This window comes from Macrobrachium nipponense, chromosome 25 (genome assembly GCF_015104395.2).
Source record: "Macrobrachium nipponense isolate FS-2020 chromosome 25, ASM1510439v2, whole genome shotgun sequence".
Classification (NCBI taxonomy): Eukaryota; Metazoa; Arthropoda; class Malacostraca; order Decapoda; family Palaemonidae; genus Macrobrachium; species Macrobrachium nipponense.
The window spans coordinates 68941664-68956588 of NC_087214.1; the positions used below are offsets into that span (position 1 = coordinate 68941664).

The 14925-nt window shown below is 38.8% G+C and overlaps 1 long non-coding RNA gene across 1 annotated transcript in view; it reads left to right on the plus strand.

Annotated features, from left to right (window-relative positions):
- Nucleotides 1–8166: 8166 nt before the first annotated feature.
- The window catches only part of LOC135199216 (uncharacterized), a 151296-nt gene continuing 144537 nt past the window's right edge, over nucleotides 8167–14925 (plus strand). Inside the window, exon 1 of the long non-coding RNA XR_010310981.1 lies at nucleotides 8167–8753. This is a non-coding gene — a long non-coding RNA (uncharacterized LOC135199216). The remainder of the gene's footprint in view (nucleotides 8754–14925) is intronic.

Genomic DNA, 14925 nt, shown 5'->3' on the forward strand with positions numbered 1-14925 from the left:
TCGAACTCAAACTAGAACTCAAACTGGAACTCAAACTATAACTCAAGTTCAAACTTAACCTTTATGTGGGAAGAATAATCAAAATAATCCCAAGAGGGTCAGACAGATAAACATCGAAATCTGGCTCTGAATAATCCTCTTTATTTTGCCCTGAACATATATGTCCGGTACCTGCAATTAATCGTTTCCAGGTGTTATTTATTGACCTTTCTCTCTCTCTACAAACTTCGCAAACAGACATGCCAATAGTTACTAACGTAGATATCCCCCTGACGTTCCACCCGCCCCCCCCCCCCTCCCTCCCTCTCTCTCTTTCTCGAACACTCGTGCATATCTCATTCAATGGACATAAAGGGAGATTGTACTTGGTCTGGGGGTGGGGAGGGGAGGGGGAGGGGGAGGGGGTTTAGGGGGCGCAAAGATAAGTCCCCTACCAAACAACCCCCACCTCCCCACCCAACACAGGCTTGAACATGTACTAAATATCTCGAGAGAGAGAGAGAGGAAGACTAAATATTTACCTACGATAAAGAAAGTTGTCTATATTTCAAATGGAGATTCATGTGTATGATTCAATACAATTATTATTATTATTATTATCATCACTATTATTATTATTCTATTCAGACGTCGTCGGCGACTGTGAAAGGAGGAAGGAGGGAGAAAGGAGGTGGGGGAAGGGAAGGGGAAGGGTGTGTGGGGGGAAATCATTGAGTTATAACATTAAAAATAATAATAGCGTAGACAGTAGCCATCTTTAACTAGCTAACTACGCTTCTCTCTCTCTCTCTCTCTCTCTCTCGCTCTCTGCTCTCTCTCGTCTCGACTCCTCTCCTCGTCTCTCGCTCGCTCTCTCTCTATAATCTATATATATATAGATAATTATTATATATATATATATATATATATATGAAAGGGCTGTTGCCTTGTATAATAAGGCGCCCTGTGAGGTTATGTTAGACTTGCGACAATCTTACGCTAAGTCGGTTGGTTATGTACTTCCATACTCATTGGAGTGTCTTGGGGTTTTATGATAACTTACGAAGTCGGTATCTTCTTTGGTTATGACGACGATGTGTTAAACTCATGATGATAGTTATAACTTCATTCGATCTCTTTCTGATGTGAGGTTCTAGTAGAAAACACTGAGTACAAAAAAATAGTTCTGTTCTCTGAGATTACATGATGAAGATCAGAGGAAATTTGTACAGGTCTGCCAATGATGATGGCTAATTCAAATCTGCATGATGAAGCTTAGATAAAGATGTACAGGTCTTCTAATGACGATGGCTTGATCGCTTCTGCCATGATGATGGCTAACTCTATTCTGCCCACCATCTCGGTTACAAATCATACAGGAAGCAGACAGTAGCTCGCACATATGAACATACATACAGATGACACAGATTACAAATCACGTAGGCCGTTTGAATTATAAGTCGCGGTAGTTGTCTCAAGCAGGAAGCTTGGACTAATGTTTTCAAAACAAATGAAGGACCACAGGTGACAGCACGTCATCTTAGCCTACTTTATTGTATATGTCATCTTAGCATACTTTATCGTCTCTGGTCTGATCACATTCCTGCAAGCAATCTGGTTGACCTCTTGGGTCACTGGTTTTATTTAATCATAGTTTTAGTTTTTTATATATATGGAATAACATCCATATTTTTATTATGTAACACTTACTATATATATATATATATATATATATATATATATATATATATATAGATATATATATATATAAGTAATCTTTTATAATCGGCCATTGTACAACTTACTTCCCATTGTAATTTTGATATTAGTCGTGGCCTGTTTCATTTAGACTCTTGTATTTGTAAAAATGTTAAGGATGACCTCAAAGATACAATCACAGACTTAAATAGATATTAGTTGAACTTAATCTGTTTATAAACCTCTTAAAATTGTACCCGTGTTTATGTTCGTTTGGGAAGGTAAACCCATTCTCCAGGTGTGCTAGATTCTAGGTACTAATCTCCTTACAATCCCTATCTGTTACTTACACCTTCTGGAGGAACATCTGCTCGTCATTGTTTGTTTTTATTGTGTCAAAAAGAAAGTCATCCTCGGCTCCAATTGAGGTAGGTATATAAAAAACATTATATATATATATATATATATAAGCGAATACCACAGGACAATGATAGGCAGAAATCCAAGCGCTTTCGTCTTTAGTAGGATATGGTCAAGTAACGAATGAAATACAGCTGGAGAGAAATTTAACTGGTAAACAAAAAGATGAAGAATACCAGATGGTTGATAATTGTCAAAAGGGGGAAAATCAAAATAGAGATAATCCAGGATTATCGGATATCACATAGATTTAACCCTGACAGAAACTACAACGATTCCATATAGTCCAAAACATGTAAAAACTGAATATATTAAATTTGCTGCTTATATTTATCTGCAACTTCTTTCATTATGAAGCAAGACTTAAATTTAGAACATTTCCATTATTTGACTAGATGATACCAGATTCAGTGATATTCCTTTTAACTGTCATGTTTATAAAACCAACATTTTTGTTTACAGTCCTGTTAGGGGGGATGGGGCGGTATTGGAATATTCGCGGCCGGTGGAAAGGGTGGAGGAGGGGGGGAGGTAAGTGAACGCCTGCACGAAGATAAGAACCCAAACCGCCCCCCTACAAGGACCCCCTTCCTCCAAATCGCATTTGTAGGCCTAGAGGCTTTCGGACAGAAAGATGCCCTTATTATTATTATTATTTTATCTAAAATAATGGCAGAATTCACAGAATTGATTTTGTACAATATTCTTTCAATTCTCCTTATGATTTGTCTTTCTGGCACGCTGGTATTATGAAGCATCTGTCCAATATTCATCGTGCTGTAGGTCGTCAACGGAATTTCGGGCTGGTGTTATCAAAGGCAAACTGGTTATCAGGGACAGGCTGGGGTCGTCAACAGGTATACAGGTGCGTTTCGTAGGTCGGGAACAGGCCGTAGTCGTCAGGGGTCTATCCGGTATTCCTTGTTTTTCTTCGTTTCTGGTTTTTAAAGGCGTCTACATGTTTCGGCCACCTCGTTTAGACGCCTTTAAAAACCAGAAACGAAGAAAAACAAGGAATACCGGATAGACCCCTGACGACTACGGCCTGTTCCCGACCTACGAAACGCACCTGTATACCTGTTGACGACCCCAGCCTGTCCCTGATAACCAGTTTGCCTTTGATAACACCAGCCCGAAATTCCGTTGACGACCTACAGCACGATGAATATTGGACAGCTGCTTCATAATACCAGCGTGCCAGAAAGACAAATCATAAGGAGAATTGAAAGAATATTGTACAAAATCAATTCTGTGAATTCTGCCATTATTTTTAATAAAACTTGTTTGAAAGAAGGATTGTTTCCAGCATACACAGATATTATTTTTATAAATATTATTTAATCGATTTCTGTGGTTGAAACGGAGTTTTTTTGTGCTCTCTCTCTCTCTTTATGCGAGTCCCTCAAATATATATTAACCCCTTTTAATGAAATAGAAAACACATTAGGCCTATATGTGTCAACTCTGGAATGAAAGCGAACGATTACGAACTTAATTATCTTTCCACGGAACTCTTCTTTCATTCATAAAACATTCAATGAACATCATGAAAGTCCTTGTGGGGCCAAATTTAAACTCCTAACAAATTCACGTGGGAATATTTAATTCATTTTATTAAGCAGTCTTTCCCTGGGCGCCTTACTTGACGTTTATGAATATTTCTTTAAGATGTCAGCGAGCCGTGTTGAGGCCGTGGCTGCTACCGAGACATAACTGAACGTTAGTGGCGGGCTCAAGTGTTGATAACATGCATATGGCATAAGAGGCTAGACTTGGCATACAATTTTTTTCTTTATTATTGTTGGGCATAGAACGATAATTAGATCACCGAATAAATAAAGGTTACAATATAAAAAGTAATTTTGACTAAAATGGAATGAATGAGTGCTTAAAAGAATGCCAGTAAAGTAAAATACCTGGCCACTCAGTAGCATAGGCCTAGCTACATTGGCCCATGCTTCATGTTTTAGTAGTAAACAATATGAAAGGTTATTTTTCGGTTTACTGACGAAGATATTATTTAAGTATCATAAAGTTTTTAAATATTATTTGCACCGAAACTGCAAGTAGGTACTACATAGAATAACGTTCGAATGATACAACAATCATGTTCATCTGAAAAGTTTTTGGGCATAGGTCTATATGGTTGAGCTATACTAATGAGATAAAATCATAATTACTGAAAGCTCATCGTTCGTTTGTTTGTTTTAAGTAATTGTAAGTTACAACCTCGTCTTTCGTGTTCGTGTGTTGATATATTATGAATGCAAATCGACGAGTTTATGATTTTATCAGAAGGGGCGAAGGTTTCTTTGTCTATATGAATATTGGAAAACGTTATTGGAGAAATCGTTATATTTAGCACAATAAGCTAACGATATCGGAGACGTTAGATTGTCATCCAGACACGTGCTACCCTTGCGTAATGCCACAGCTTCACCAGTGAGTGGACGATGAAAAGAAACCAACTATACTCTGTTTTTTTCCATCTGTCCATCCGCCTGTGGTGTTTGCGTATGGTAACAATGCGTCCCGGGCTTTAGATAGTTACGCTATGTGTAAGTTTTAGGTAAATAAAAGGATATTTGGGTGTACATTTGCAACTGGAAAGTGATTTAATAATTTACTGTATGCGAATTACACCCTTAATATTCGTAATAGGATATTGTTATTAGTGTTGAATGTAAGCTGAATGTAACTATGTAAAGCCCGGGACGCAGTGTTACCATACGCAAACACCACAGGCGGATGGACAGATGGAAAAAACAGAGTATAGTGAATTATTCATTTAGTGTAGCGTGACCATTTTCATTTATTCATGGAGACGGATCGTTTCACTCGACGCAGTTAGAATTCATCCTGAGTGAAGGTAACGTCCCTTGATTTTCTTGCCTTTTGCCCACCGGAGGTTACAATTAAACTTCAGTGAATTGCCATACCCATATATATATAATATATATATATAATAATAATAATATATTTATATAATATATATATATATATATAGATATATATATATATTATATATACATATATATATATATATATATATATATATATCAATTGAAACGTTTAGAGGCCTACGCTAAGATCATTCATATGGCTCATGGCTTCACCGTGGTGTGCAGACAAAATGCCGATGGACATAATGTCGACGGATATAATGTCGATAGACAAAATGTCGACGGACAAAATGTCAACCTTTGTTCGGTAGGACAAAATGTAAAAAAAAAAAATAATAATAATAATTCAGTTTTTGTTTACATATTCCAGTTGTCTTGTTTCGTTATACAAGCCATTTAATGCCTAACAAATGTATTCTCAACGAAGAATGATTTTTCAAATTCGCAACGAAGAGGAATTTTTCAGCTTCCATTAGTTCTCCAAGATCTGCAGTAAAGTGAAATTGTTTTATCGGTCTTCCCATCACAAAGGTGGCAAGAATCTTCTCTATGAAGGCTTTGCTTACGTTGTCGATAAGCGAAAAGAAGATAGGATCTTATGGCGATGTGAAAAACGTGGATATTGTAATGGACGAATAACAACTTCTAACGATCTTCTAACGATACTGCAAGTCATTCTCACCAGCCAGATAGTCTCAGATGTGATGCTCTAAAAATCCAGAACAAAATAAAAGACATGGACAGCGGTACAGAAGATATTCCACCAAATATAATTCACAACGCTTACAGCAAACATATCACTAGATGTGTGTGGGGCTTTGCTAAGAAGGAGTCAATTGCGGGCACAGTGTAAATGAAGATGAAGATTGGACGACAACTACAAGAAGAGAAGATTTTTTGTTGCACGATAGTGAAGACATAAGCATTTACTCAACGTCTAACAATCTAAGAATGTTAGAAACCTATTCAGCGTGGCTTTACGATACGACATTTGATTCTTCCTTTGTTGGAAAGCAGTGTTTACTATGCATGCACTTGTGACAAATAACAAAACACTACCAATGGTGTATCGCCTTGCAATAGAAAAGGATGAACGAACTTACGAGTTCATTTTTAATTTTTTTGAGAGACCGCAATTTGAACCCAACCTCTATCAATGTTGATTTCGAAAGAGCCGTTATTAACATTATAAGGAAGATATTTCCAGATAGTACTATCGTTTATGGATGTTTTTGCCGTTTCGGTCAATGTCTGTGGCCCAAAATCCAGTCATTTGGTTTACAATCCTGTTAAACTGAAACCAGTAATGCATTCATCATAAAGCAGTTTCAAGCATTGGCATTTGTTCCTTCTGAATACGCACAAGCTTTCTTTGAAGAGCTTCTTGGTTTCCTAACCCAAGAAATAGAATGTGCTCTCGACGAATTTCTGGCGTATTTTGAAGTGACCTGGTTAGGTGGAGTTCACCGTGGACGGCGACGTGAACCAAGACCACCGAGATAGGCCTGTCTGATGTGACGTCATGACGTGATGATGTCGACCCTGGTACTCCGACTCTCCGAAGCGAGTGACTGGCGACTCACTCATGACTCTCGATCTTCCTTCCCTTACATCACTTGAACACGAGGTGTTTTCGTGGTTCAATTGTTTTATTTATGAACTGGAACATAAAACTTATATGGCATCAAGAGGTAGCGAGCCATGGGTACATCTAGTGTCCTTTTTTGGATGAACTTACTGTGGTAAGCAGATCAACTCGCCAATAAGTTCACTGCAACAGGTAGTACTACCTATTTGACTTTTCTCTCTGGATGACTTTCGACTGCAATATAAATACAGTCTGCATTCTAGGTAGGAGTTGTGAGCAACAAGGTCAGGTACAATATAAAGAAAGACTGGTTTAGGTAATTCTATACAATAGCTCCGCCACTAATAATTTTGATAATATTTTTTTTTTCTGATGAATTACTTAGTGCTTTATCCAAAGCTGACCTTTTTTTTGAGGAGGAACAGTATTTTTACCCTGTTTGTTAACTTTGCCTATCTTGGGGGACCCCCAGTGGGAAATCTGGGTTTTTGGGTGGGGAATGAATTATAGAATCCGTTTTAACATACGAATAATGGCACATGTACAATTAGCAATAAACAAGGCCACCAGCTAACCAAAACAAACCACCTAACCTAACCTATACAGGCGGTCCCCTGGTTACGATGGGGGTTCCGTTCTTGAGATGCGTCGTAAGCCGAAAATCGTCGTAAGCCGGAACCTCGTCAAAAATCCTAAGAAAACCTTACTTTTAATGCTTTGGGTGCATTGAAAACTATGTAAACTGCATTCTTATGGCATTTTTCATCAAAAAACCCTCAAATACTGATTATTTTGCATTTTTGGTGTCATGTTTCATCTCCCAGATGAGCGTTGTAGGCATCGTAACCCTGGAACATGCGTCGTAACTCTGGAACATGCGTTGTAACCCTGGAACATGCGTCGTAACCCTGGAAATAACGTCTATTGACAAGCGTCGTAACCTCGGAACGTCGTAAGTCGACACCGTCGTAACCCGGGGACTGCCTATACTACTCTGTTTTTTTCCACCTGTCCATCCGCCTGTGGTGTTTGCGTATGGTAACACTGCGTCCCGGGCTTTAGATAGTTACATTCAGCTTACGTTCAACAATAATATCAATATCCTATTTCGAATATTAACAGTGTAATTCGCATACAATAAATTATTAAAACACTTTTCAGTTGCAAATGTACACCCAGATATCCTTTTATTTATCTAAAACTTACACATAGCATAGCAACTATCTAAAGCCTGGGACGCAGTGTTACCATACCCAAACATCACTGGCGCGTGGACAGATGGAAAAAAATAGAATATAGTAGCCGTATCCTTACCTAGCCGGGTGCGACATCCCCTTACACAGACATATTAGATATAAGACAGCCTAAAACCCTTTGTGTACTTACTTAGGTTGGAGGTAAGGTGAGCTGCCATCTTTAAGAATGCATGGAGCCTATGATCCAATACTTTAAAATGCAATTTAAAAGAGGCAAGAGCCAAGTATCCAACAAACTGATCCTTTCGACGACTGTATTTAGGCAACAGATTCTTCAAATCCCGCCACCGCCTCTCAATAGTACTATTAGTATGAGCTCCAGTGTGCGGGTCCACAAAGTTCAAGGAGTGGTTGACTCTTAAAAGAAGAAATCCCTCCTCATTTAGGCAATCGTATGCCTTCCAACAGTCGGAAATGATGGTAGTGCCGGGCTCTATATAATCCCTTATCACTGTTAAAAGTGTCGCTTTGTCCCTACTTTCTACAGGAAGTCAGGAACAGCAATTGAGACAAGAACTTGGGAGAAAATCCACATAAATTGATGTCAAAGTAGATGGTAATTGAGAAACTGCACCAGAAGTTGAAGGTTCGCACGCCTCCATGGCTCTCAAAAGACTGAAAAATTAGCAATGGAAATTGTGTGAAAAGTGTCGAAAAGTGTTAGTTTCCCAGTAAAACTGACACCTGATTAGGGTATTCAAGTTACGTGATTCTAGTTTTGTTAAAATGCCAGTCCCAAGTAAAATGTGGACCATCATCATTGGTTAATAACTATGACGTTTGGGTGACGTCTTGCTACGTAGAATAATAATGACAATCTATGTTTTTAACGCACAAACGAACAAACGAGAGCTCAGTCTGAAGAGGAATTTGAGAGAGCTATGAAGCCTAGGGACTTGGTTTTTTCAGGTGGGTCAAATTTAATTTTGATTTTTAAAGCAGTTGTAGACCTAGCGCCGATTAGATTTATATATCAAACGAAACCTTGGACTTCCCTCTTTCTAGTGAAAGTACTTACATTTGATAGCTAGCTTGCTGGCGGAGCTATTGTATAGAATTACCCTGGTTTAGCCTACATTGAATTTTAGTAGGAATTCTTGTCAACCAATGCTTAACAGAGTCGAATAGGTATAGGCTAGCTTAAGTTAAATAACTCCCAGTGTAGCCTAGCTAGTGGTGGGGAAATAGGCAAGTTTCCATTGACAATAGTCAAAGGCATGGGACAAACCTTTTGGGCCAAATGGGTTAGGGTGAAAAAAAGTAGGCTGGCATGGTATTCTAAGGGTTACAGGTGTAAAACAGGAACCTATATTAGAAATTTCACTAACCTAACCTAACCTATCCTCATTGCATTACTAGGTTTCAGTGCTCATATATACACGTAAAAATATTAAAAGACCATCTTTCCTCTTCCACATTTAAAACTTCAGTACGGATTAATGAAATGCCATACTTATGCCACAATGCCCCACCTACAGTTAAGCCAAACTGTACAGTGCATGCATTTTTCATGTCAATGAAGTACGTCACTCAGGAGATCTCAAGATTCCTACAGAGGTTCATGATACAAATATCATTAAGCAGATATTCAATAACTCCAGAGAGCTGATACTGCTGAATGTATTTCTAACACTGCAATATATATTATATTGCTGTTATAAAACTAGTTATTTCATTTTGGCAATAATTTTAGCTCTAGTTATGACTGAACAAATTTGATTATTCATCAGAGCAGGTAATATTGTGTTTTTGTTATACCTATAGTTGTTCCCCACAAAGTTACTGTATCATCAGGAGAGGGTTTTTTTAAACAGGTCTGTCCAGCATCATAACAAAAGAACTCAAATTTTCTTATGTACATTAAGAGTAAATTAAATCATTACTACACAATGACAAAATAGTGATACTGATGGTGGATGAAACTCACATACTTAATACCACATTTTCATTATAAAGGCAAAAATATTGTTGGTTCAGCCTTTGGCTATAGTGAAGCTGCAACAGGTGCATTTTACTTTATGTTGAACGGGTAAAGTTAAGTTGCACAAATTCCCAATTGAAGCATAAAAGCTAATGTTCTGCACTGCACACTGAAGAAGGTAATTATAGGCTTAGAAAAAATCATTTTTACATTGTTTTGCATTGTAACATCATAATGCTATCATTGGGAAAGCAATGTCCTATTTTCCCAGCATTCCACAGCTGTCTAAAGTGTATCCTCCCCCATTTCAGAGTAACAAATGCCCATTTTCATATGTTTCAGTAAAATTGTTAAAATATATCAGGAATAATTGGCTTGGCCACAAAGTTATAAATAAAACAATGAAGTTACCGCAGTTTGATGTCAATAATTAGGAAAACGAAATTCATTATGCACCATTCAGCCCTTTGGAAAAACTTCATGATATAGATATTTACTTAATGAACATTCATATAAACTAACATTAAAAGCATTATCTCCCTACACCTTTGAGAAACAAAAAGTTCATTTAGTTTGACAAATATCCAATGAATATATCGTTCAAGCTTTACTAACTATTGGAAAAAATCACTCCCTTTTTATTCAGGATGCAAATGTAAAAATTTTACATTTGGTCGACAATCATGAATTTAAATGTTAAAAGGTAAATAATAGATAAGCTGCCCAATAAGTAATGACGGTTATAGTACAGAAAAACAGAAATTAACAATATGGGTTTCTACTAACGTTTTATTGAGTAATTGTTGTTCAAGAAAATAACTATTGTAGCCAAAGAGAAAGTTAGAAAATTGAAATAACACATAATGACTGTACGTAAGAGAGAATTATTTCATTCACATATAGTAGAAAGAACGTTTTTGTGATGTAAACCTATGCACTGCTGTTTATTCTTTGGTAGACTGTATTGTAACTAAATAAATTGTTTTGGTTCAGCATTTTATATTAATCTTATAACTTGTTTCAAGTAAGTATTATTTGGTGTACACTAATTAGTGTAGACGAGAAAATAAGTATATAAATCAATAACTGGCAGACCAAATATGATAGATTTTGGCGAGGGTTTGTTTAGATTTCTTTCGTCTGGCAGCATAGTCAGTACTAGGCTAGCAGCTCGGACTATGATATCCAGATATGCAGTTCATACTCGTGTCGCAGATGACTTGCCACGCACAACTAATAATGCCCTTGAAGGTTGGTATATTGCTTTCAATAGAAGAATGGTGATTAAACATGCATCTTCAGAAAAACTGGTTTGCAAACTGAAAAAAAGAACAAGCAAATACAGAAATGTTGTTAGCACAACTAAGCAATGGGAGAGGAATTGGAAGGCAGAATCTAAAATACGTTAGAATCAACGAAAGATTGAAGAACCTGGTCACAAACTTTAATCCAGATCAAGGGATCCAGTTTTTAAGAGCAGTAGCTCATAATTTGTAACACTTTAGATTTGTTGTTTTTGACAGGTAAATTTTGTATTCATTATATCTTCTGTAACACTTTTTAATTGATTATATAATAATAATAATAATATGCTTTATTTCAGCTCGGGGCCATATACATTGAATATACAAAATACAGACAGTAACATACACAATCTAGATACATGAGACATGATAAAAAAGAAAAAAAAAATGAATAATCTGCACGTATCCACAAAATAGCTGGGGTAGCATAAAAGCTAATACTGGTAATAGTAATAATATTTGTCAGAAAAAAATGCATTGAGAGTAATAACTGTTAGTGCACATAATATACAACTTAAATTTCAACTAGAGACCTTAGGTGGTTACAGTAGTCAGGTCCAGAGGGCTAAATACATAAATTGAATGTAAAAAAAAAAAAAACTTTTAACTTGATAGTAATCACAGTAATAATGAAAAATTAAAATATCAGCAATAAATGCAATAATGACAAAAACTGCAGATGACATCTTGCCAATACAGAGATTAAGTCCTTTAGGGGACAAAGGCCTCATTTTCCCATCTTTCCCATAATTTAGAATTTCTTCTTGCTTCACTCCTTAGGATGCTTTGTATGAGCGAGTTGCTGCTGTTTCTCACTCGGGTTACCAGACTGGACATTGTTCGCCTAACAATGATTTTTAAATTGTCCAGGTGGTTTTCTATGAACATCTGTGTGGCGGAGTGGTAGCGTGGAGTGTTTGTGAGGCGTCTCAGAATGTCATTGTGTACAACAGTGATGCGTCTCATGGTCTCTCGGGTCGGGTATAGTTCGTCCAGAGGGAACACCCATAGATACTGTAGCAGTGCGAACGGAAGAGCAGCAGTTTCACGTCTCGGTGACAGAAGGCAAACCTCCTTGCAATCATGTTGCCAGCTGCACATAGTTTACGACGCCTCTGTTCAATGTCTGCCGTATCTTTTAGGTCGTCGGTAATAATGTGACCCAAATACGGGAATTCGTGCACAAATTCCAGCCGATGCTTTCCGAGGAAAATTTGTGGTTCTGCAATATGCTTAAGCGATCTCGGGAGCAGCGACATGCACTGGGTCTTGGTTTCGTTGTAGATTATATCAAATTCCTCTGCATATTGGCGGCAAGATTCGATGAGTCGTTGGGGACCTTGCACTGATGGGGAAATCAGAACCATATCGTCGGCGTAACAGAGGTTGTTTGTAGTTGTTTCATTGACGGTGCATCCGATTGGGAGTGAGTTAAGTTTGACATTCAAGGCATCTGTGTACGTATTAAACAGGTATGGAGAGAGAATGCCCCCCCTTGCCGAAGCCCGAAGGTGTAAGATAATACGTTACCCCATTTGACACAGAATTGCTGTGTGGAGAACCAGCAATGCAAAATGCCAATTAGATACAGGGGTGTGCCCCTTCTATGCAGCTTTAGGAAGAGCTTCAGGTAGTTTACTCTGTCAAATGCTTTTCTCACATCTACAAAACAAAGGAAAACAGGAGAGGCTGATGATAGGTAGTAATTCAGCAATTCTTTCAGTATGTAGATGCAGGTGTTGGTTGAATGGTTTGCTTTAAACCCGAACTGGTTGTCAGTGGTGTTTAGAAAGGGGAGAAGTCTGACTAGAAGAACAGACTCAAGTATCTTCGATGCGATCGTTGTGATTGCAATCGGCCGGTAGTTGCCAGGGTCAGCTGCATCCTTTAGCTTGTTTTTTTATTAATGGTATCAAGTGAACTAAGAGTAGGGAGTCTGGAAGAAACCGGTGAATTATGCACACATTGAATAGGGCAGCTAGCAAAATGTAAATTATCAGATGGCAGAATTTGAAGGCCTCTGCAGGAAGACCATCACAGCCGGGCGATTTATTATTAGGTAGGCTGTTTATGGCATCGCTGATGTTACCTGGCGTAATACGGTCTGCAAAATGAAATTGAATATTGTCAGTAAGGAGGTTATCTACATCCCTTCGAGAATCTTGATCATTTATGCAATTCAGGATATTGTTGAAGTGATCACCCACATACTTGCGATAGCTTCGTCTCCGACTGCTTCCCCTACTCTCTGTGATAGCTTTTTAGTTTTGGGATTTAAGGACTGGATATCTTTCCAAAGACGAGGATAATCACCAGATTCTAAGTTTCTAGACATTGCATCGGCTCTTGGAAAGAAGCCCCCTTTCGGGCGACCGGCTATGATTTGATCTGTAACTTGCATCGATGAAGTCGAGAAGGTTCTGAAGTCTGCATGAATTGAACCACAAATGGCAAGGTCATGTGGCCAGAGGAACGTTTCTTGCAATGCAATGATGCCTTTGAAGTTTTTTGCAGAACATGTTTTAGGAGAGTAATGTTCCGCTTGAGGCCAAAATATTCCAAGATATGTTTTAATGTATCCATGGCTACTCACGAAGATGGGAGATGAATGCGCTGATCATTTGGGTGGATGGGGGTTAGCCAGGGGGAGTGGGCAGTCACTCGCCGTGGGGGGTTGATAGGCACTTGCGGTGGAAATGACCCTGGTTGGAGTGTCAGTAAGTTCCCCTGGGGGTGGTTGATTCCGGAATAATTTATCTCTTGAAACTAATATATTAGGACCGAAATTCTCGCCTTTAAGAACGTCGAGGTGTTGAAATAGGCAGTAATCACCGTAAGCCACTTTATGTTTTAATCCTGCATGGGAGTTCGTGAGAGATGAGTGGGTCAGAGCCAGTGAGAAACTTGACCTTCTCCACTATGGCGTCTAGCGTCACCGATGAGCGCAGATTGTGAATTACTATGTGACATCTCTTCTCAGGTGTCGGGAGGTGAAACACGAATGTTGGGCTCCGGTCCAGCGGCCAAACGAGAGGTTCTTCTCTTCTTTCTGCTTGTTTGTATCTGCCAGACCCCTCATGATCACTTTCATCTGCATCTACGATGGGGGGTTGGGGGGGAGAGATAGGGTGGGGAGGATTATGAGGGCTAGTAATCGTCACCGGAGATATATCTTTCACCAGAGGCACTGGGGAGGGAGAAGAGGTTGGGAGACCAACAGTCCCCTCGGAACGGTCTATAGGAGATGGGGCCACTTCCGTGTTGCTGGGAGGCGAGGAAAAACTGGATGCCGCATTCGTAGGAGTCTGGTGGCTATCAGTGCGATTGTCTATAGATCCCTGCACTCCTTTGATCGCATCCCAGATCCGTATGAGGTTATTTGTTTCCACCGTTTTAAGACTGTTTAGGGATTCCTGTAGTCCTTTGATCCCGTCCCAGATTCTTGATAATTTATCATTTGTCTCCTCAATTTTTTCCGAGTTTTTTCCAATTATTTCTGAGAGAGATTTTGCTGTTTGGAAGGCAGTTTCTGCCGTGTGGTACACCGCAGGTAGGCTTAGGTCAGCAGGCCCCTTTTGAGGCAGATTGTAAGGGTCATCGGCGTAGATTTCCACCGAGCAGGTCCTTAGCCACTTAGTGATATACAATATTTTCTTGTGAGAGGATAAGTTCTTCGCAGATTGCTCCTTGAGAATGCTCTCTGGTATCAGATCTTTGCATTTCGTATATGCAACGTTGATTTCCTCATCGGAGAAGGCATCACTGACAGATTGTATAGCGGACTCGACGTCGGAACGGTTCGATTGGTATTGTATATAGTGAAGACAATTGTTCGCGAGTACGGAACTTGTGTGTG